We start from the raw sequence: 24,475 nt of genomic DNA on the forward strand, positions 1-24,475 counted from the left end.
TCTGCATCATAGGGGTACCAGAAGGAGAAGAGACAGAGCAAGGGATTGAGAACCTATTTGATAAAATAATGGCTGAAAACTTCCATAACCTGGTGAAAGAAAAAGACACACAGGTTCAGGAAGCACTGAAAATCCCAAATAGGATGAACCCAAAGAGGCTAAGGGCCAAAGAAAGAATCTTAAAAGCAGCAAGATAAAGACAGTTAATTACCTATAAGGGAGTTCCCATAAGACAGTTAATTACCTATAAGGGAGTTCCCATAAGACTGTCAGCTGATTTCTCAACAGAAACATTTCAGACCAAAAGGGATTGGCATAAAATATTAAAAGTGATGAAAATCAAGTAGATACAACCAAGACTACTTTACCCAGCAAGGCTATCATTTGAAATCAAAGCAGAAATAAAAAGCCTCTTAGACAAGAAAAAGCTAGAGGAGTTCATTATCACCAAATCAGTATTGCAAGAAATGTTAGACTCTTATTTAAGAAGAAGAAGAAGAAAGGGAACATAGTTATGAAGAATATGGCTTAAGTGCTCCAATCAAAAGACTTAGGACAGCAGAATGGATAAGAAAACAAGACCCATAAATATATGCTGTCTGCAAGAGACCAACCTCAGAATGAAAGATACACACAGACTAAAAGTAAAGGGATGTAAAAAGATATTTCATGCAAATGGAAATGAAAAAAAGCTGGGATAGCAATGCTTATATTTGAAAAAATAGACTTTAAGACAAAGGTCATAAAAGAGATAAAGAAGGACATTACATAATGCTAAAGGGATCAATCCAATATAACCCTTGTAAATATTTATGCACCCAACATAGGAGCACCTAAATACATAAAGCAAATCTTGATGGACATAAAGGGAGAGAATGACAATACTACAATCTTAGTAGGGGATTTTAACACCCCATTGGCATCAATGGATCGATTTTCCAGACAGAAAACCAAAAGGGAAATCACAGCCTTAAATGACACACTAGATCATATGGATTTAACTGATATCATCAGAGCATTTTAACCCAAAGCAGCAGAATATACATTCTTTTCAAGTGCATATGGGACATTTTCTAGGGTAGACCACATGTTAAGACACAAAAAATTTAGTCTCAATAAATTTAGGATGATTGAAATCGCTGACCACAATGGTATGAAACTAGAAATCACAAGAAAAAAAACCTGAAAAACACAAAAAAGACAGGGAAGCTAAATAACATGTTACTAGACATACAATTTTCCAAAACTGAATCAGGAAGAATCAGAAATCTGAACAGACCAGTTATAACCACTGAAATTGTTTCAGTAATCAAAAACGCCCAATAAACAAAAGTCCTGGACCAGACCGTTTCACAGGTAAATTTTACCAAACATTCAAAGAAAAACAAACACCTATTCTCATGCTATTACAAAAAATTCAAGAGAAGGTTCACAAGCTCATTTTATGAGGCCAGCATTGTCCTAATTCCAAAACCAGATGAAGACACCAAAAGGAGAGAAAAGTATAGGCCAATATCCCTGATGAACATAGATGCTAAAATCCTCAACAAAGTATTAGCAAATCAAATTCAGCAGTACATTAAAAAGATCATATACCATGATTAAGTGGGATTTATTCCAGGGATGCAAAGTTGGTCAATATTGCAAATCAATAAACATGATACACTACATAAATAAAATAAAGGATAAAAATCAATTGATGCAGAAAAAGCATTTGATAAAATCCAGCACCCATTTATGATAAACACACTCAGCAAAGTGGGAAGGGAGGGATCATATCTCAACATAATAAAGGCCATATATGACAACCCACAGCCAACATCATACTCAATGGGCAAAAGCTAAGAGCATTTCCTTAAGATCAGGAACAAGACAGGGAGGTTTGTTTTCACCACTCTTATTCAACATAGTACTGGAAGTCCTAGTCATAGCAATCAGACAAGAAATAATAAGCAACCAAATTGGAAAGGAAGAAGTGAAACTGTCATTATTTTCAGATGACATGATACTGTATTCGGAAATTCCACCAAAAAACTACTAGAACTGATAAATGAATTCAGTAAAGTAGCAGGATACAAAATAAATATTTAGAAATCAATTGCATTTTTAAAAAAATATGTTTTTATTGAATTCAGAGAGAAAGGGAGAGGGAGAGAGGGGGATAGAAACATCAATGATGAAAGAGAATCATTGATCCACTGCCCCCTGCACACCTCCCACTGGGAATCAAGCCAGCAACCCAGGCATGTGCCCTAGATCAGAATCGAGCCTGGCACCCTCAGTCCACAGGCCGACACTCTATCCACTGAGCCAAATCAGCTAGGGCTCATTAGTAGATGAGTGAATTAAAAAGCTGTGGTACATTTATACAATGGAATACCACTTGGCCCTACAAAAAGCAAGTCTGACTTTTTGCGACAGCATGGGTGGACCTGGAGATTATCATGCTAAGTAAAATAAGCCAGTCAGAGAAAGACAAATACCATATGATTTAACTTATATGTGGAATCAAATAAATAAAATAAACTAGCAAACAAAGAAGTAGAAATAGACTCATAGATACAGAAAACAGACTGAAAGCTGTTAGAGAGGAGGGGGTGGGTGCCTCAGTGAAAAAGGTGAAGGATTACGCAAACAACAACAACAACAAAACCCAAAACAAAAAACTCATAGACACAGACAACAGCATGATGATTACCAGAAGGAAATGGGGGTGGGGAGGGAAAAGAGGGGATAAATGGTGATAGAAGGAGACTTGACTTTGGGTGGTGAACACACAATACAATACACAGGTGATGAATTAGGAAATTGTACACCTGAAGCACATAATTTTATTAACCAATATCACCCTAATAAATTCAATTAAAATTTTTAAAAATGTTTAACCTTGAGGACTGGTTGAGTAATTCACTATCAACAACAAATACTTGTTGGGTTCCAATAATAGTTGACCTTTGTGTAGTGACTGTTTGCCACACCCTGAAAATTGCCACACCCTGAAATGTGGTTTCATTTTCTCAACAACCCTTAGGAAGGCACTTGGTCAGAGGTGAAGTAATTTGATATCACACAGCAAACAACTAGTAGGGCCAGAATTTAAACTTGAGCCTAATCCCAGAGCTCAAGAACCCATTTATTCTGTCTCCTCCTCTGTGCAAACCACTTTCAAGGTTCTATGAATACAAACAGGTATAAGCTGTGATTCCTTGCCTCCAAAACACTTACAAACTCATAAGGAAGATGAAACAAGAATACGAAGTGCTGAATAATGCCAAGCACTATCTACTAAGTGTCCTATCAGTGGAACAAACAGGCAGGAATTTACCAGGTAAAGGAAAAGATCGATGAGGACAGGGGTGGTCTAAAATGTTCCATGAAGGAGCATGACATTCCATTGGTAATGCTGGGGGGTCTTTCCCAGCATCTAGAAGGGTTCAGGAATCTGGAGAAGGCGCTGCAGTGTAAATGAATAAAGAGACTAGAAATATAAATTTGTAATCCATGGGGGAGCCAGAGGAGTTTAGCTGTAGGAACCAAGTTCTCCTGAATCTCTGGACCCCTCGCTCTTTATTAACACAAATTGCCCTAAGGCAAAGCATATATACATATCAAAGGTTAAGGTTTAGTATACAGTAGGCATTGTCTGTTTTGGGGGAACTGCCTTTGGCTGTTCAGGTGTTTGGCAAGTAGGAGGCAATAACATGTAGATTAAAATGCCCTCAGCTGTCTGGTTGCAGGTAATAATATATGCAAATCTTTAGGTGTGGGGAAATGCCTTTAGCTATTCCAGCAGCAGATAATATGTATTCAGCCCTGCTGAATCCCCAAGTTCCATCAACCTTTTGATGAAACTTCTTGTATTTATGACATGCTGGAATTAGCTTCTGGCATATTGGCCTTGAAAGGTAGAAAAGACTTAGGTAAACTGAGAGAAGGAAATCAACCAAGGTCCAGAAGACTTTGAACACAGGGGTTCAAGTCCCAGCTCTGACGTTACCTAGGCAATCAGAGTCAAGTCCCTCATTCCCTTTATTGCTCCATTTTCTTTACCATAAAGAGAAAGGCCCAGAGAGGTGATAGGGGGAGGGGAGAAAGCAGAAGTTTGGAACCAGAAGAGGTTTAAGCGAGATGGGGAGGGAGGAGGTAGTGATTTGAGGTGGCAGAGATGTTGACAAAGTTCTATCTCTGTACTTAAATGGTGGTTCCATGAGTAATCACTACGATATCTGTAATAAAGCTGTAAAAATTAACAAACAAACCCAAACCACCCCCCTCGCCAGTTTCTAATTTTCATTTTGCCTTTATTTTCACTTCTCTCTTTATTTCTTCTTCTGTAAATGGCAATAAGACTGTATAGGAAGATATCAGGGTGAGGCAAGCTGATATGGGGTGCCCAGCAGTACCTGGCTCATTGTAGAACCTTAGTCAACATGAGCAGCTAAGAGAGGAAGAAACCAGCATGGTCCAAACTTAGTGAGTGACCCAACGCCTGGAAAGAAACAGGAAGGAAAGATCTTCCTAATGTAGAGACATTGAACTGCATGTGGGGAATTGGTACCCGGGTAGGTTCTTAGACTAAAGAAGATACTATTTATCTCAGATGGTTGAATTGAAATTATTTATATATCAAAAAACTGACATATGACTCTGCTCCTGCCTTCTCCCTGACTCCCATCCCTCTCCAGAGCTTGTCTGAACCAAAATAGACCTCTTCCTCCTGTTACCTTAATAGGCATGGGTTACATTTACTTAACTGGTGACCTCACTTGGGGTCGCTTTGATCTGGTATTGATAGGCCTACAGCTGAGCCAACCTCCCACAGTCTGTTTGTAGGAGCCACTGGGGATTCCTGTCTGTCTCATAAGAAATCTTGCTGTTAGGAACATGGACTGAGCCCCTCTATGAATCTGTGCCCTCCATCAGGAAGCTAATAGTAGGGGGAAACCATATAGCACTTACCTTTGGCTTTCCGTCTCCTCTCTTACCAGGAGCTGCTAATGACATTGAGAAATTCCACGGTGAAGGATTCTCTGATTAGTTTTCATTATGTCACCACACCTTCCTTTCCCCTACAAGACTCACTCCCAAGCCTCCGCCTCATTACTTCCCACTGCCCATTCATACCTGACTCTTTAGGTCTGCTAAACCTTCATTTCCCCAAAATCTCATGTTGTTTCCTACCTTTGTACTTTGCCCATACTTTTGCCCATACTTTTTCTTTTTATCTGGGCATCCTTTCATTCCTTCCTCCCATGTCTAAGTGCCACTCATCATACATACCTGACTTAAAAATCTCCTCTAGGGAGCCTCCTGGGCCTTGCTCCCACGGTAGGGTTTGGTTTCCCCAGACATGCTCTCCCAGCACCAAGTGCATCCTCTATAACAACCCTTATCACCTGTACTGCTGTTGTTGGTCCCTAGTTAGGATATAGTGTAAGGCTTTTGAATAAAGGCCAAAAATAATAGTGGCTTGAAAATATAGAAGTTTGTTTTCCTTCTAGGCATCACTTGAGAGTACCATTGGGCAGGGACCCAGGCCCCTTCTATCTTGTTGCTCTGCCATCTGTAGGTTGTTTGTGAGTATAGTACAGGTTGGCTCACAACCACACCAGAATTCCAGCATGCCTTAATTCCAAGGCCAACCTCTTAACCACCAGGTCATATTGTCTCAGTGAAGCTAAGCTCATTGCAGATTAGAGAGGAACATGTGAAAAAATTTAGAAAAGTTCAAGATATATTGGAAAAACACTTTGAGTGCCTGATGGGAAATGGTGGGAGAAGGTTGCATCTTATTGTGCAGGACTTGAATGCCAAAAAGTGCTAATAACCGCCACTTTTAGATAGTGTCATTTCTCAGCCACCTACTCCAGAATCACTACCCCTAAAATAGGAATCAGATTCAAGTGCCCCTTACGACTTTCCTAAATCTTTCTTATACCATTTTGGAGACATGGGCCAGATCTTTACAAAGGGAAATAGAGTAGAGAAGCTAATACTCAATCACTTCTAAAGCAGAAACCCATGGGAGCCCATGGACTTGAGTCATCCATCATCTGAGTTATTTCTAAATCTAGCTGATCATCAGAAACACCTTGGCACCTTAATTAAAAACAAACAAACAAACAAACAAACAAGGCCCTGAGTCCCTCCATGACATTAAATCTCCAGAATAGGACTCAAGAATTTATACATTTTTGTAAAATTATCCCAGTGATTCTGATGGAGAGCTGGCGTGGGCACCCTGCACTGAGGAGACCTATCACCACCCTGTGTTTGCTCTAACTGCAAATTCATGGTTGATGTATTTTTCTCTGTTTGAACCTATGGAAGGGTGATTCCTGCTTGATGTTCTCTCTGGACTCTAAGCTCCGGGTTATTGCAATGTCCAAGAAGTTTTGGACCTTCTCCAAGCCTGCTCAGTGACAAGTCTATTCTCTAGAAAGTGAAGTACAGAGCTGAGCAATTCAAAAATTTGGTTAACCACAAATCCAATTGTCTTATATCGTGTAAAGAGTTTTAGAAAATTATTAGACCTCAGAACTTGAAGTGGACCCCCAATAAGATTTTTTTTTTTACATTTGACCATCCCTATCCCACATTCTCATCTCACTAATCCCCTGGACCAAGCTGTCTGTCTTTAAAAAAATTGTCCAGGCAGAGACTGAGCCCAATGATAGTAGAACATTATTTAGTGCCTTCATGAGCCATATGCTTTATATATATCATTTCATGTAAACGCCTTTGACAATCTGGGGGTTTTAGCAGTATGAGTCCCAATTTATAGGTGAAGAATTCGAGGCTCTGAAAATGAGTAGAACGAAGGTTCAAACCTAAACCTACTTAAGTCTACATATTGAGTTGCTACACTGCTTTTCCCCCATGGTGTGTGTGTGTGTGTGTGTTTGTGTGTGTGTGTGTGTGTGTGTAGGGTGTAGTTTGGAAGGTGTGCAGGGGAGAGGAAGAGGACAGGGAACCTTGTTGGGACCTGCTGCCTATTATCTTTTCCCATCCTCGCCCCCCCATCCTCCCCCCATCTCCCCCATCTCCCCCATCCCCCCCCCTCCCGCTTCCATTCTCGAGCCAATAGCAGCCAATACAGACATAGCTTTTGATGCTCCAAGGAAACTTCAGCAAAGAAAGTTGAGCCTCTGCAGAAACTAGCTTCCCCTCTGCATCATTTCAGAGCTCAGTGGACCCACAAATATAATTTTCAGCTAATCATGTATGCTCCAGACATTTATGGTATATAATAAATGCTTAACACATTCAGCTGAATCCCTTGAAGACAATTCACCAAGTTTATTGGAAGGCACTTTATTCAGGATGCCATGCAGATTATTTTTTCCTACATTTTTTTACTCTGCTGATTCACTGTGTATTGTGCCGGAATCACTTGGCTTTTCTAAATCAACTGAGCTGAATGGGAGCAGTCGGACATGTGATTACTGCTGGGAAAATGGCAGATTTGGCTCATGAGAGGAGTGGTCAGAGCACTCTTTGAGATGAAGAACATTCTAAATCTGAGGCACTTGAACCCTTGGAGATTGACTTTGTCTCCCTAAATGCTCTTATTTGTTGATGGGAGGAAAATTATACTGGATCCCCTTGGTCTGTAGCAATTAGAGTGAATTCTCCTGTGGCAGGCTGGGCTCTCCAGCGCTTTAGTTGGTTCTAATGCAGAGTGGCTTAAAATTAATTCACTCTTCCACAGGCTAATCTCTCATTTCCCGGAACAGATTGGGAATTGTTCAGAAATGAGCCTTTGAGAGAACTGTTTCTTCTCATTCAGCCCTAGACTTGGAACATATATTTCCAGAAAAAAAGGAGGCCAATGCAAGGGTGGGTGAGAGAAGGCTGGCGGTACCTATTCTGTGACTTCAATTTTTTTTTTCCACCCTGGCTGGTGTGGCTTAGTTGCTTGGGCATTATCCCATGCACCAGGTGGTTGCTGGTTCCATTCCCGGTCAGGGGCGCATGCCCGGGTTGTGGGCTTAAAACCTGGTGGAGCGCCGAAACTGGTTTGGCTCAGTGGATAGAGCGTCGGCCTGGGAACTGAAAGGTCCCAGGTTCAATTCCGGTCAAGGGCATGTACCTGGGTTGTGGGCACATCCCCAGTAGGAGATGTGCAGGAGGCAGCTGATCGATGTTTCTCTCTCATCGATGTTTCTAACTCTCTATCTCTCTCCCTTCCTCTCTGTAAAAAATCAATAAAATATATTTTAAAAAAAGAAAAAAAAAACCTGGTGGAGGGCATCCAGGAGGCAGCCAATCAATGTTGCCCTCTCTCATCCATGTTTCTCTCACCCCTCTTCGCTCTTTAAATATTAATAAACTATTCTTTTAAAAAATATCAACTAGCCCTAACCAGTTTGGCTCAATGGATAGAGCATCGGCCTGGGGACTGAAAGGTCCCAGGTTCGATTCCGGCTAAGGGCATGTACCTTGGTTGCGGGGCACATCCCCAGTGGGGGATGTGCAGGAGGCAGCTGATCAATGTTTCTCTCTCATCGATGTTTCTAACACTATCCCTCTCTCATCCTCTCTGTGAAAAATCAATAAAATATATTAAAAAATAAATAAAAAATATCAACTAACAGCCGTAGCCAGTTTGGCTCAGTGGCTAGAGCATTGGCCCTTGAACTGAAGGGTCCCGGGCTTGATTCTGGTCAAGGGCACATATCTTGGTTGCAGGCTCAATCTCTGGCACTGGTTGGGATGTGTGCAGGAGGCAACCAATCAGTGTATCTCTCTCACATCGATGGTTTTCTCTCTCTGTGTCTCTCTCCCTCCCTTCCAGTCTCTCTAAAAATCAATGGAAAAAATATCCTCGGGTGAGGAATATAAATATACTAAATAAATAAATAAATAAATAAATAAATTTTTCCTCTAGTCTTGTTCCCCAAACCTGATTGGTGAACCTATTATAATAGGCAGTAAGAAAATCAGTAAGAAAATCATTCCATTCCTATACCACTCAGAGTACTGGATGGGTAAAAACAATGTTAGCCAAATGCAACTGTGTGGAAAGGATGTCGTGGTACAAGTTTTTGCTCTGGCCCTACACCAACTAGCTCAGTCTTCACGTCTGAAAAACAAGCCAGGTGGATTCACTGTTCTCTGAAGACTCCTAAGTTGATGAAAGAAGGGTTTGATTAAACTCATTTTATTGTTCTAAAACAGGGTTTCCCAACCTCAGCACAAATAACACTTTGGGCCAGATAATTATTAGTTGTGGGGGTTGTCCTGTCCATAGTAGGATGTTGAGAAACATCCATGGTTTCTACATATGATATGCCAGTAACACACACACCCCACAGTTAACAACAACAACAACAGAACTATTTCCAGACACTGCCAAATGTCTCTAGGGGCAAAAATTTTCCCTAGGTGAGAATCACTTTCAATAGCTCTCCATTGCCTACAGAAAATACACTCATTTATTGAATATTTAACATTATTTATTGAGTATTTACTAAGACCAAAGATCATTCAGAATCAGTCCCTGTCTACAAGGAACTCATAGTCTAGTTAGAAGAACAAACAGAAAATTATAATCTAGTCCAATCCTATATAATAAAAGGCTAATATGCAAATTGACCAAACAGCGGAACAACCGGTCACTATGACGTGCACTGACCACCAGGGGGCAGACACTCAATGCAAGAGCTGCCTCCTGGTGGTCAGTGCGCTACCACAGGGATAGCACCACTCATCCAGAAGCTGGGCTCACGGCTGGTGAGTGCAGCAGCGGTGGCGGGACCCTCTCCCGCCTCCATGGCAGCACTAAGGGTGTCCGACTGCTAGCTTAGGCCCACTTCCCGTGGGGAGTGGGCCTAAGCCATCAGTCAGACATCCCCTAAGGGCTCCCAGACTGCAAGAGGGCACAGGCCGGGCTAAAGGACACCCCCCCCCCCAGTGCACAAATTTCGTGCACTGGGCCTCTAGTGTATATATAAAGACCAAAAGAAATGCAGAAGGAAAGGGGAAAGCTTTTGAGGTGATAGGTAGAGGGAGCTCGGAACGTTTTTTGGAGAAATTAGTGATTAAATGGAACATTAAAGGATGAATAGAAATTAGCCAGGCATTTTCAGCAATGAGAAAAGGCATATTGGTGAGAACAATGACCTACTCCCACAAAGCTCTCTGATCTGGGGAGTGGTGAGGATGAACCCCTCAAGGACAAAGAGACCTCCAATCCTAGCTGTGTGTTGTGTCTTTTAACATTCCATTCTAGGGAAGCAGTTCAGAACCCTTAAGAACTCTCAGTCATGGTTGGGCCTAGTCCCCACTAGAGGTGTGGACTCTTTGGAGCTCTCCAAGGTACTGAATCACATCCATCTAAACTGCCTTTAATCAGGAGTTCTCTGCCAAGGGACTTGCCTAGAACCCTGCTCCTTCCTGACCCTGACTCCTGGCCATTCCTGCTGCCCTTGGCTGGTGCCATGCATTAGAAAAAGAATAGATTTACCAACCTAAATGAGTCAAATTAGGAGACAGTCAAATAAACTATTATTATAAATTATGATGTGTCCCTATGAAAATTGTACAGTGTTTGGGTGGCCTTATATGTTTTAAAATATGGATTTGGAATTTTATATATTTTCTAAGATATCTATAATAGCCTGTACTTCTTTACTCAGAAAAATATCTTTTAAATAAAAATAATAATAAAGCCCTGACCGGTTTGGCTCAGTGGATAGAACGTCGGCCTTCGGACTCAAGGGTCCCGGGTTCGATTCCAGTCAAGGGCATGTACCTTGGTTGCAGGCACATCCCCAGTGGGGAGTGTGCAGGAGGGAGCTGATCGATGTTTCTCTCTCATTGATGTTTCTAACTCTCTATCCCTCTCCCTTCCTCTCTGTAAAAAATCAGTAAAATATATTTTAAAAAATAAAAATAATAATAAAGATCTTTGGAATCAAGGGACTGGGGTATGAATTCTAACTCTGTCACTTAATAACTGTCTGACCTTGGGTCAGTTAATTTAGTCTTCACTGGCCAGTATTTACTGCAAAATAAAAGAAAATTTAAGTCTTCAATAATTTCCCAATGCCTACCATGCAGGCCCCTTGTGGCTAGTAAATGAGCTCAATTACATGCATGTACGACTGTTCCCTTAAGTAAAAGAAATGCTCAGCACATGCTGGTTTACTGTTTCCTACCCCATTGCTTGGACACTCAGTTTTCTACTACAGCAAGGCCAAGCCCGGTGTGTAACAAGGTGACAACAGGTTTTGTAGGCGTGGACTGGCACCTCCCCACTTCCCATCCTCGAGGGCCTCATTGGAGACAGACCTCTGGAACAGGACTCACTCTGAATATGTTTGTGTTCTTTCCACACTTGGCTCCCAGCACATTAGCATCTAGAATCTTACCTTCATGGCAAGATACAGGAAAACCATTCTCTAGGCATCTGAAAAGTAGATGCCTATATTCGGTGTTCTCCCAACAAACAGCTGAGCCCGGTTTCCCTACTTTGAATCTAATCTCAATGTGTCAGGCTCCACTCCGAGCTTCCAATTAGTTTTTTTTTTAACCTTCCCATGTATTATGAGCATACAGCCAAGTTTTACATCAGAGCTTCCAATTAGTTTTTTTTTAACCTTCTCATGTATTATGAGCATACAGCCAAGTTTTACGTCTAAGGCAAGGCTGTATTATGGGAGACATAGATCAAAAACAAGAACAAAGTATTTTGGAGGAAACAAAAACTGCAGGAAAAAAAAATTTCCAAATAAATTTTATGACTAATATATTTTGAAAAATAAAAGAACTTCCCTGAAACAAGAACAGAATGCTCTCTCTCTCTCTCTCTCTCTCTCTCTCTCTCTCTCTCTCTCTTTCTCTCTCTCTCTCTCTCTCTCTCTCTCTCTCTCTCTATATATATATATATATATATATATATATATATATATATATTCCAATGGACATTAACAAACTCTTGAAAATGAGAAACCTGGTAGAATAAATGAGAAACTCTAACTGGGTAGAAAATAATATTGAGGACCTGGAATTAGAATGGCTTTATTTTTTTTTTTAAAGAAAGGACAATGCTTTTTAATTTTTATTTTAAAAAATGTTTTCATTGATTTTAGAGAGAAAGGAAGAGAGAGTGCAGAGATAGAAACTTTGGTGAAAGAGAAACATCAATATCAATCAGCTGTCTCCTGCATACCCCATACTGGGGATGGAGCCCAAAACTTGACATGTGCCCCACCGGGAATCAAACTGGTGACCTCCTGGTGCATGGGCAATGCTCAGTCACTGAGCCACACCAGCCAGGCCAGAATGGCTTTAGATTTCTCAACAGTAATATGTGAAATAAGAAGACAATGGAGAAATGCCCTCAAAATACTGGTGAAAAAAATTTAACTTCTACCTGGAATTCTATACCCAGCTCAACTATAAAAGCAAGTACTATAAATCAAGTCCTTAGAATAAAAACATTAAAAAAATAAGTGCTATAAATCAAGTACTATAGAATAGAAACATTTATAGATCTGTACAGTCTTAACAAATTTCTCTTCCCATGCACCCTTCCTCAGGGAATTACTGGAGTATATGCTTTATAAAAAGAGAGAGAGAGAGAGAGAGAGAGAGAGAGAGAGAGAGAGAGAGAAAGAGAGAGAGAGAGGAAATAGAGAAAGACATTGAATACCGAACACATGAGCTTCAACACTGGAGAGGGATGAAAGAAATACCCAAGAGGGTAGTAAATGGTGTCTCAGATGGACAGCTGTGTATATGGCACAGAGGACAACCAGCCCAGATGAGAGCAGAGTGCCTCAAAAGGTAGATATGTTCAGAGCTGTCATCACCAAGATCCCCACTGCTATTGATTCTTTCGGGGAGCGGTGCCTGAAGACAGAATTCCTGGGTGAGGCTGGGTGGTATGATCTGTTCTTGACTTGCCTTAATCATTTCTGCCGAGGTCGCTGCTTTTCCTGCTATGGCCTATTTAATGGCTCACTGAGGTTGCTCCTTTCACCCCACAGAAGTGCTCTGCTATGATCTGCTTCAGAAGCTGAAGGTGGGCCGTGAGGAGGCAGCAAATCCAGAGCAATCCACACTCCGGACCATATTTCTCCCGGATACTGAGTACCTGGCCCCCACTAGAGCCCTACCAGATGCCCAACTCTGATGAGCCCTGTGTTTCCCAACTCATGACCTTGTTTGCCTACTCCCCCAGAAGGGACTCTTGTAAGCTCTTGGGGAAACTGAAACCAGACTGACCCAGAGACCCCGTCTACCTTCTCTCTCTCCTGGACACTTTCATCAAACAGGAGAAAGTCGCCCTTTCATTCTCAGCTGGATTTGTGCTCCTGCCCCATACACACGGTTTAGTAATAATACACACCTAGTGGTAAAACTGTGAAGAAAACCAAGAGCGATGAGCACAAACGTTAAGACAAGGCCACCTCTGGGGAGGAGGCTGGAGGTTTTATTTACAGAGGAGCCCTTGGAGGGTGTCTAAGGTCCTGGTGAGTGCTCTACTCTTTAATTTTTATGATAGGTACATAGGTGCTAACTGTACTGTATTTTCAACTCTATGTATATTTAAAATACTCTTCTAGCCCTGACTGGTTTGGCTCAGTGGATAGAGCGTCAGCCTGAGGACTGAAAGGTCCCAGGTTCGATTCCGGTCGAGGGCTTGTGCCTTGGTTGCGGGCACATCCCCAGTGGGGGGTGTGCAGGAGGCAGCCGATCGATGTTTCTCTCTCATTGATGCTTCTAACTCTCTATCCCTCTCCCTTCCTCTCTGTAAAAAATCAATAAAATATATTTTTTAAAAATAAAAATAAAATACTCTTCTATACACATGATACTCTTCCCAGCAAAACTCACATACCGAGCAAAGCCACCCCGTGAAGTAATGAAATCTGGGTTCTCCGGGCCTTAAACAGAGGGAAAGATGAAAAGGCCCCGGGCTTCTCCCTCTCAGAGCCCTCGTCCAAAGGGAGCTTCAACAGCAATAACATGGCCACCCGGCCTGTCTCATAAACTGGTCTCATACACTTAGAACCCTGCTGTCGTGACCTGGATGCCACGCAGACAGCTCTGCGTGAAGAAGCAATTCAGAGCCACTCCCTGGGCTCTCGGTGCGAGGACAGGGGCTGTGACTCTCCCCTGCCCTCCTGCTCCGTCCCTGCCCTGTCCACCCAGCGGCTGCCCTCTGTGGACTAGGTCACCCAGGCTTCTTTCTTCTTTGGCTGGTAGCCGGGTTTTGCCAATGGGAGGCGCTGTTGGGAGAGGAAAGGGCATGGAGGAGAGAAAGGTCAAGGGCATTTCTTCCCCTCTCCCTCCCTGCCTCCCTGTACCTGACTGTCCCTGTAATCTCCGCACACCCCTGTAAATAGTCCATATTAAATTTTCTTCAGTTAAACCCTTTTGTGTGTCTCTGTCATTTCCTGCTGGGCCCTGACTGATATTTTGTTTTAATAGTTAAGTGTCCCTGCTCAGGGTTCATTTTCATGCCAAATGGATTTTGAGGACCCAAAAGCCCGCAGCACCCAGATAAGCAGCTCTCTAATGGGGTGGCATTCCGGGCAGTATTCCAGAGACGTCCTCAGGGCAGCTCTCAAATTAGACCTTTACAGGCATTGGGGTGTTTTCACAAGCAGCCTCGTCCCAGGGAAGCCGCACATCTAAAAACCTCTCCCTCCAGCGGGCATCTCAGCGTGGCGTTTTGTAAAATGTTTGCATTCATTATTTATTCACTGCGTTATGCTGCTGGCCGGGCATAGAAAGGCCTGGGGGCATTTGCTTCCGGCCTGTGGAATGTTTACTCCTTTCCGCTTCTATCCCAGAGGAGAGGCAGACCTCCACCCAGGCAGGATGCTCAGATCTCAGCAGCATCCTCCGTTGCTCTCCGAGGCCTCTTCTCCTTCACAGAGCGAGTCAGGTGCTACATACAGACTTCTCGCATCTCTCATCATCTTCCTGTCGCCCCTTCCTCTAGGAAGATCAAAGCTCACCTCCAAGGAACTCCCAAAGAGAAGAAATAGCCAGCGGAACCCCCGGGGCCAGGCAGGAAAAGCAAGTAAACAAGTGATTGACGCACTTTGTAGACAAGCTGGAGGGGCCTGGCGGGTCTGAGCTGCGGGCCAGTGTGGGCAGGGGAAGTGGAGGAAGCGGTCCCGGTCCGGATGGACAACATCTCATTGTTCCTCTGGGTTCCCAGGGACTGAGGCAGGCCTCCAACCAAACAAACGTGCGAGGAGGTCAGGCTATTTGTGTTGATAAACACGGAAAGCAGGGAAGTGGCCAGCTGGGGGAGGGGGATTTAAGTCGAATGTGCTGTGCCTTCTCCGGGGCCCCCGAGGGACACAGAGAAGAAGGAGACGTTCAGGCAAAAAGGATGGGTGTTGACTGTTGTTAAACATGAGGGGCCTGGAGGTGAGCAGGCCTGGGTTCAAATCCCGGGGCCTCTATTTCGTAGCTCTGTAACTTGGCCCCATCCTTTCATTTCTCTGCGCCTTGGTTTTACTCTCTGTGAAATGGGAATGGTGAGGCTTCCTTGAAGGCTTAATAAAGACAATGCACTTCCAAGTGTCTGACATAGGAAGGTTTCTTCAAAACGTCTACTGTTATTTTAGGAAGATGTATCCGCAGGGCCGGGATTAGCTCAGGGAAACAGCACTGCTTCATCAGACACCTGGGTTTTTGTCAAGGTTCCAGCGCAAATTCACTGTGTGAACTTGAGCAGGTTACTACTCCCCGTCCCTGGTGCCGAGTTCCGCCTCCCTGGGGTGAGGGTGCTGAACAAGGTCTCAGGGTTTGCTCGGTGCCAGGAGGCTGGGTTCTAGAGAACTGTAGTTAAGGGGACCAGGAAAGTCTCTGACTCAAAGCAAAAATAACGCACAGACGGCCAAATGGGTGTTTGTTTTTATCGTACTTGTCTTCTTGGGAACTTGACTCTTAGGATAATGGTACTGCCATTTCTCACAACACTTTCAGATTCATTGGTTTAAAATTATCTGCAGAGCCAGTTCTTGGAACCAAAAAAGCATCTCATTGCTTTATAGCCATGCATTCACTTCTTCTTTCTTTTTGTTTATTTTCTGAGCAAAAAAAAAAAAAAGGCTCTCATTCCCTTAAGGCAAACTAGATTCCAGTTCCAGTTCTGCCACTAATTAGAGGATTGTAATTTTCTCTCTTCGGCCTCGGTGTCCTCCCCTGCCAAATTGGATAATAAAATCCACCTTGTTGTATGGCAGTTGACGAGCTGAGGACTAGGACAGCAGTAGCAGGCAGGATGCTTGGCTCAGGATAGGCAGTAAAATACATTAATACATCCACCTATGCATACCTTCCCCTTCCTGATGACCTGCTTCACCTCTTTATCCACTGAATAAATTCATCGTCCACTAAACTTCAGGCTCCATATTAGAAAAACCAAGGCCCTTCTCCTCTTGTGCCTTTCCTTTCTACTTGCACACAGAACATGTCACTTATGACAGGTCTGCCTGCCTCCAGATCTGCCCACCACTTCCGCTCACCAAATATGTGGGGTTTCCCCCACGAAGCAATTATTGCAATACCAGCTGAGCGTCCTACGATCTAACTTAATTCTGACACTATCTACCTGGACATGGTGTCATATCCCACGTGTAAGGGCGCAGTCCCACAAGACTGTCCCCCTCTTCAGAGGCCAATCCCATTACCCACAATTCCTGTCCAGCTGCTACAAATCTGAGGTTACCTTCACCCCCTCCTTAGGTTCGATTAACTTGCTAGAACAGCTCACAGAACTCAGGGAAATGTTTACTGTAACGAACACAGTTCGCCACTAAAGGATATGATAAAGGATGCAGATGTGCAGCTAGATGAAGACATGGGGGAGGTCTGGGAGGGTCCTAACACTGAGCTTCTGTCCTGGGGCACCTGGGTGCGTCACCCGCCTGGTATGCGGATGTGTTCATCTACTTGGGAGCTCTCCAGGCCCCATGATATTGGGACTTATGGAGGCTTCCTCCTGTAGGCAAGGCTGGTCCCCAGACCCCGTGCTATTGGGATTTATGAAGGCCTCCTCCTGTAGGCACGGTCGGTCCCCAGACCCAGTGCTATTAGGATTTACAGAGGCTTCCTCACATAGCCATCCAGGAGCCCACCCGGAGTCACCTCATTAGAACAGAAGATGCTCCCAGTGCTCTCGTCACTTAGGACTTTACAAAGGTTTTAGGGACCCTGTGTCAGGGACTGGGGACAAAGACCAAACATATATTTTTTTATTATAAATCACAATATCACGAGCTCCAAATGATTTTCTTCCATTTCCAAAAAACAAATACACTTTCAGAGATAAAGGATATTCAAAGGGCTGTGCTCAGATTCCAAAGCTTTCTCTTTAGACTACACACTACATTTACATATGTGTGCACTTATGTATGTGTGTACATTTGGCATTTGGTAAAATCCTCAACCGTGGCCCTAACCAGTTTGACGCACCCAGGTGCCCCAGGACAGAAGCTCAGTGGATAGAGCGTCAGCCTGCGAACTGAGGGGTCCCAGGTTCGATTCCGGTCAAGGGCATGTACCTTGATTGTGGGCACATCCCCAGTAGGGAGTGTGCAGGAGGCAGCTGATCGACGTTTCTCTCTCATTGATGTTTCTAACTTTCTATCCTTCTCCCTTCCTCTCAGTAAAAATTAATAAAATATATATTTTTTAAAAATCCTCAACCGTGTGAGACTTGCAGACAGACCTGAAGTTAATGCTGTGATGTTGAACCAGTCCCCTGACGTCAGGCAGCGGGGCTTAGGATGGTACCCCGAGGCCAGGAATACTGAGGGCGAGGATGCACTGTGGAGCCAGCCAGGCCTGGCCTCCAGGCCCAGGGAGGTCCACTCTGGCTGGGTGACCTCTGTCAATCACATTTTTCTTTGAAGTCTCAGTTTATTCACCAGGGAAATGGGAAAGATAGTCTTATAAATTTGTTATGAGGATCATAAGTGGCTAGTTTTATGAACAAGCAAAGAAGAGGCAAAAGTGGGAGCGTTAGTTATATGTAAGGCATAAGGCATAACATGCTTGCACCAGGTCCCATGAAGCAGGGAAGGATGGGGAGGAAAAGGCAGACCAGCAGTCTAACTCCGTACCAGCCTCTAGGCGGGGAAAGGCCCCCCCTCCTGCTGTGCAGGCCCCTGCCCTTCCTGTTTGGGAGCGTGCTATCTTTTTTGGCTCCCTCTCTTCCTCTTCTTCAGCCGCTGGCCTCTGCCGTCCATTCAGCCCTGAAGCTGCCAGGCAGGTTTCAAACATGTTTATGAAATGCCTTCACCTGAGGCTGCCTGATTGGTTTATCAGGCCGGCCCTGGAACATTCCCTCACAATGAGCAGTGACATTCACAGCTTCCAGAGGTGCAAGGGAAACATTTTTCTTGCTGCCTCCTCTCTGTCTCTCTCAAATGAGGCAGTCATTACAGTCTTTCAAAGGTGGACTCTGTCAGCGGACAATGTGCCAAACTTCCCTTGGGAAGACCCTGGAAATGTCAGGAACCGGATAGTGCTGCGCAACGTGCACAAAATCAGCCGCTTGGAGATTGTAAAACAAAAGGTGTCTTTCTCCCTGTTCTGCAGCCGGGCTGGCTTCCCGGGCATGCGACCTGCTCAGTCACAGAGTCCTGCGCCCAGAAGCGCCCTGCACTTGGCTTTATGAGTCTGCATTTAAAACTGGCATTGCACAATACGGAGAAGAACAGTAAAATTTGTGCTGATAATTCAAAACTTTAATTTTTCTTTATGTAGAAAAATGTTGAATAGCAAATAAAAAAACACCATGAGCAGTTGAGAACTGCAGAAGAAAGGAAAAATGTCTCCATTTTTGTACTTAATGACTTTTTTTTTTTTTTGCTGCTTTTGGAACAAGGAGTCCTGCATTCTCATTTCGCATCAGGCCCTTCAGATTAGGTAGCCAGCTTTGTCTGCAGCAGCATAAAAACCAGCAGATGTTTCTATCATAAGGATAGAAAATAAAAATAAACACAAATTACCAGCCCTTTGGCATAACTCACCTAATGATGACTGCTGTAGCTGAGATTTCTTTTCCCAATTTGTGGCTTATTCACTGCGTGTACATATTTATTCTTGCCTGTACTAAAAAGCTGTCTACTGCTGGACACACACATTTTTCTCCATTTCAATGGCTTGGTATTTTGCCTGGGGTTGTATCTAGAATACTTTTTTAGGTAATGCAATTATATCCTTCTAGCTATGAATGCTGTATGAAAAAAAGACTCTTCTTCCTCTCTGGCCATCTCTCGGTGATTGTCTCTCTCCACCTGACAGCATATTAAAGGCTCTGAGAAGTCCTGCAGCAAAAACAAAGAGGCCAAACATCCAACCTCTTTTGCTTTGATTAACCAGACTTTTCAAAACCTGTTATTTTTCAAACTGGTTTTGGTCCCCTTCTTTGGTATGAGACCTCCGATCATCCTTTGAGTCAACAGTGTAACACAGTATCTATAAACCCAGCCGTGGGTTCAGATCTGAATCGAGCTCCCGCCAGGGGCCTAGAGGAAGTCTCTTAATCTTTCTAAACCTCAATCTTCTCATCTGTAGGCTTGGATTAATAATCCTATCTCATAAGATTATTATGACTAAATGAAATCATATGTGAAATGTATACAGTAGGCACTTGATAAAGGTAGAAGCTGTTTTTATTAAAAATCTTAAGGAGATGCTTCCCCTCTGTAAGCCAGTCCTACCCTCAGCAGTCATAGCCTGTCTTCGTGTTCCCTGGCCCATCTGTCTCTCCCTGTTTTTTTAACTCTCAACTTTGGGCTCATTAGGAAGTCAGCACCCCCCAGCCCACCAGTGTGTCTGCGGTTCTCACCCGGCATACCAGGGATTGCTGCATACATTTTTCTTTCATATCACCCTCCTGAAACTGGGCTGCAGTGGGAATGGGGCACAGGCAGGTCAAGAAGCCACTTTTGCTACCCCACGAGGAAGGGTTTATGGTCATTGTCCTCATTTGGGAAATTTTATTTTTATTTTTTTGAAGGAGACGGTCCTTTAATGCACCCAAATGTTGATAGCTATAAATATTACAATGCAATAAAACCTGCCTGCTGAGAGACAGACAGACACCAGCCCTGAGCTGAGTGACGTCATGTTCATGGAAGATTCCAGTCTGTTCGACACTGAGTTCTTAATCCAACGCAAGAGCACCATGCAATGAGTAAAATGCCTTGTGTTAGACTGGCTGTTGCTGATGCATCCTCTGTCTCCTGCATCATCACGACAGCTCTAATCATGGGCCTTGTCCCTCTCTGGCAGGGCCCGTTGAGGAAGGCCCAGGGAGCCTTCCTGGACCTAGTGGGTAGGGCGTCAGCCCTCCAGTGCACCCTCCAGGATGCGGAGGGGAGTGCACCAGGAAGCCACCTGTAGTAAAGTCTCTGAAGCAGTCAGGATTCAGCGTAGGAATCAGAAACCACTCTAGGTATTTCAGGCCCAAAGCAATTAGACTTACTATAAGCCATCAGGTGCTTACAGGAGGAATAGAAGTCAGGGGCCACTTGAAGGCTACCGGTTCAAGGCCGTACCTCCACACTGCAGGCCAGAGGTCAGGAAACTGCTGTTGCTATTGCTGCTGTCACCATGATGTAAATCCAAGAAGCTGGTGACCAGCAACTAGAACTTAACCTCTGACAGCTGCACTCACATCTGCCCAATCTTGCTTACTTTCTTCTTCCAAATCCTGCCTAAATTTACTTCAGCCTGAACTCTCTAGCTGCAAAGGAGTCTAGTAAAGTACTATAGGTTTTGAAACTTCTAGCCCTTAAATACAGACAGAAGGTGAGGGAACATGGAAGAGAGTGGACTGGATTCCAGGAGACCATATCAGGCATATCTTCTAGACAAGACAAGAATAGCTTTCATTTAGTAAGATCTTATGATTTGTCCGATGTTATGTTAGGTGATTTACATACTTATCCCAATTTGATTTTCACAACAGTCCTGTGAGTAATATATACTAATAGCTCCATTTTAAAGATAAGAAAATTGAGGATCAGTGAGATTGAATAAATTACTCAAGGTCTGTGATGGTTAATTTTATGTACCAACTTGGCTAGGCTATCATGCCCAGTTGTTTGGTCAGACACCAGTCTAGATGTTGCTGTGAAGGTATTTTTTAAAGATGTGATTAAATCAGTAGTCTTTGAGTAAAGCTGATTACTGTCCATAATGGGGTTGGACCTCATCCAATCAGTTGAAGGCCTAAGAGAAAAGACAGAAGTCTGTGCCCCCCACTTTGCCCCCCTCCACATCCAACAGGAAGAAAGATTGTACCTCCAGATTGCCTTCAGTCCCAAGACTGCAACATCAATTTTTGCAGTAATTTCAAGCCTACTGACCTGCCTTGAAGATTTTGGACTTGCCAACACCCACAATTAGCATGAGCTAATTCCTTAAAATATATCTCCAGATAGGTAGGTAGGTAGGTAGGTAGATAGATAGATGATAGATAGATAGATAGATAGATAGATAGATAGTACCTCTCTATCTATCTATCTATCTATCTATCTATCTATCTATCTATCATCTCCATCCTATTGTTTCTGTTTCTCTGGTGAACCCTGATGAATACAAGATCCAGCAAGTAGTAAATATTATAGTTGAGCTTCAAACTCAGGTTTGTCCAACACGAAAGCCCACGCTCTTGGGACACAGGTTTCAGACCGCGTCATGTGCTTAGCCTTCCACCAGCTCTTTCCATGCTCTAGGAATCCCCAGACTCAACGGGGGAAAGATGCCCATGCATTCTGGGACATCTCAGGTAGAGAGGAAGCAACAGTCTACCTCAATATGCAGAGCCAAGTTATGCGGAGGAACGCGGTATCTATTTGATAGTCATTCTTCAAACATTTCTTGGCTACCTATTAGGGATCAGAGACTGTGTCTGGCTTAGTAGAGATGCAAACTATACACTCAAAACAACCACAGCAACTGCATGGCCCCTGACTTCCAGTGTGAAGATGATCGCCTCAAGCGGATGTTTCCTGTTCTTCTGGAAATCCCCCCAGAGAAACAAGAAGAACAAGAAGCAGAAAGTCAAACTCTGTCTTTGTTAAAACTATAAGAAAGTCAAAAGTCTAAATAGATGGAAAGACTCTCAAAAGATGTAGAAATAGATCAGGAGCAAGGGAAGGAAGAAGAGAGAATGTAGGGGCTGCAGAACTGAGTTTGCAAAGTACCATTGTCCAAAAGTTTAAGTTCAAACCCTAACTCCTGTACTTGTAAGAGTAAAACTGGGTGGCCAGGCCAGGAGCCAGAGTGTCCCTGGATCTGGTTTAGTCCTGAGGAAGGAAAGAGAAGGGGTAGAAGCCACACAGTCACACCATGTTTGTAGGAAACTACAGTGTGAGAATAGGGAGAGAGAGGTTTTACTTTGGTACCAGACCTGGGTTATAAGGAAAGTTCCTGCTGGTTTGGAACCTAGCTTCCTGCATGAGCTCCTCTGAGTAGCAGATGAAGCAAAAATACCCCTCACTCAAAAGGTTATTCATCCCAGGCCTGGGCAACAAGGACTTCCACTTCTGAACAGGTAAAGTAACAGGGACTAGATTCACCTTCTTCCTGAAAACAACAACAAACAAAACAAAACAAAAACCTAAAAAGCAGACAACGTATTTGAAACAATGGTGTTCAGGATATTGGATGTCACCAATGACATTCAGTGATCCCTGAGAGATGGGAAATAAATGAGGTGAGCCCTACAATTGTCCCAGGTTAAAGCTTAGAGAGTTTTGAGGTCACAGCACAGAGAAGGAAACCCAGTCAGAGCCCGGTGAGCTCTCAGTTCAGTAGAAGGAACCAGAAGACCTGAAGGTTAAGGGGACTAGAGTTGTCACGGAATAATATAGAGAACAAAGGGTCGGGGTTGGGGAGAGAGAGAGAGAGAGAGAGAGAGAGAGAGAGAGAGAGAGAGATATCCAGAGAGCTCCCGAGATCTGCAGAGGGCCCTCTGAGGCCGATGAGGAAACTACTGACTGAGCAGACAGGGGGTGGGGGGAGGGAAGGGAATCGCCTGAAGACAATTCCTCGGTGAAAAATTCCCGTATAAGATCAGGAACAAGGCAAGGCTGTCTGCTCTCACCTCTCCTACTGATACATGCGACAACATGGACGACTTTCCATAACTATGCTGAGAAAAAGAGTTTGTTCTGTTTGGTACTATTTATATAAAATTTTAGGAAACACAAATAAATCGAAAGTGACATAAGGCACATCAGTGGTGCATGGGGTGGGCGAGGGGCAGGAAAGGGCCTGGGGAGGGATTACAAAGGGCACAGGGAAACTTTTCTGAGGGGTGAGTATGTTCACTATTTGATCGTGGCAGTGGTTTCATGGGTGTGTACATATGTTAAAACTTATCTGTCAGATGGTACACTAAATATGTACAGTTTCTTGTATATAATTATACCATGATAAAAGTACAAAGACACTACAAAAAAACAATAAAAGACCAAAAAAAAAAAAAAGAAAGAAAGAAAAAAGCCGAGGAAATGCAATGCGTGCGCGCGCCCGCGCGCACATACACACACACACACACACACACACACACACACACACACAGTGGCCTGAAGAAAACACCGGAAACCATGTAATAGAAAAAAAATTAAAGATGCAGCTATTGAAAAGGAATAGCTGATTCCACAAAAATCTAACAAAGATTCTCATCACCAAAACACTTCCTTGCAAAATTCCTGGACCTCAGCGATAAAGACCCTTCTGTGACCTGCTGGCTTCTGGCCCCTTGGAGTCCACCCTCAATGCTCGAAGCCCGGAGCAAATCCTGGAAATTCCCCAAGGAAGAGTGTGACCTAACCTCTCTGTACCGAGTCTTACTTCAGAAATATAAACCTGAACATTTTTTAAAAATATGTTTTTATTGATTTGAGAGAAAGAGGAAGGGCAGCAGTGGTTCTCCACCTTCTTGCCCTTTAAAACAGTTCCTCATGTTGTGGTGACCCCCAACCATAAAATTATTTTCGTTGCTACTTCATAACTGTAATGTTGCTACTGTTATGAATCATAATATAAATATCTGATATGCAGGATGGTCTTAGGCGACCCCTGTGAAAGGGTCGTTCAACCGCCAAAGGGGTCACAACCCACAGGTTGAGAACCGCTGGGCAAGAGAGATGATATCGGCTGCCTCCTGCACGCCCCCTACTGGGGATCGAGCCCGTAACCCTGAAATGTGCTTCTACTGGGAATTGAACCAGCCACCCCTCAGTGCACCCAGCCAAATGAGCCACACTGGCCAGGGCTAACCTTGAACATTTTTGAACATGCAAGAATTTAGGAAAGATTGTTCTTTGAAGTCTTTCTGAAGAAACTATTGGAAGATCAACTTCAACCCAAATGACACTCAGAATGGAAGATAACAAGGAATTACACGAGGGGCACTGCCCGGTGGAGAAAAGGCTGTTGTTAGAATGAAAATGCCTGGAAAGGATTTAAATATGTT

General features: G+C 43.6%; 2 long non-coding RNA genes across 2 annotated transcripts in view; both read left to right on the top strand.

Moving 5' to 3' along the window:
• Nucleotides 1-24,475, top strand: part of LOC102430065 — a 39,147-nt gene that overhangs the window by 13,333 nt on the left and 1,339 nt on the right. The window lies entirely within an intron of this gene.
• On the top strand, nt 12,607-13,580 carry LOC111823542. The gene is made up of 2 exons (XR_002826585.1): nt 12,607-12,877; nt 12,996-13,580. It is a non-coding gene; the product is annotated as an uncharacterized LOC111823542 (long non-coding RNA).

This window comes from Myotis lucifugus, unplaced genomic scaffold (assembly GCF_000147115.1).
Source record: "Myotis lucifugus unplaced genomic scaffold, Myoluc2.0 scaffold_545, whole genome shotgun sequence".
Lineage (NCBI taxonomy): Eukaryota > Metazoa > Chordata > Mammalia > Chiroptera > Vespertilionidae > Myotis > Myotis lucifugus.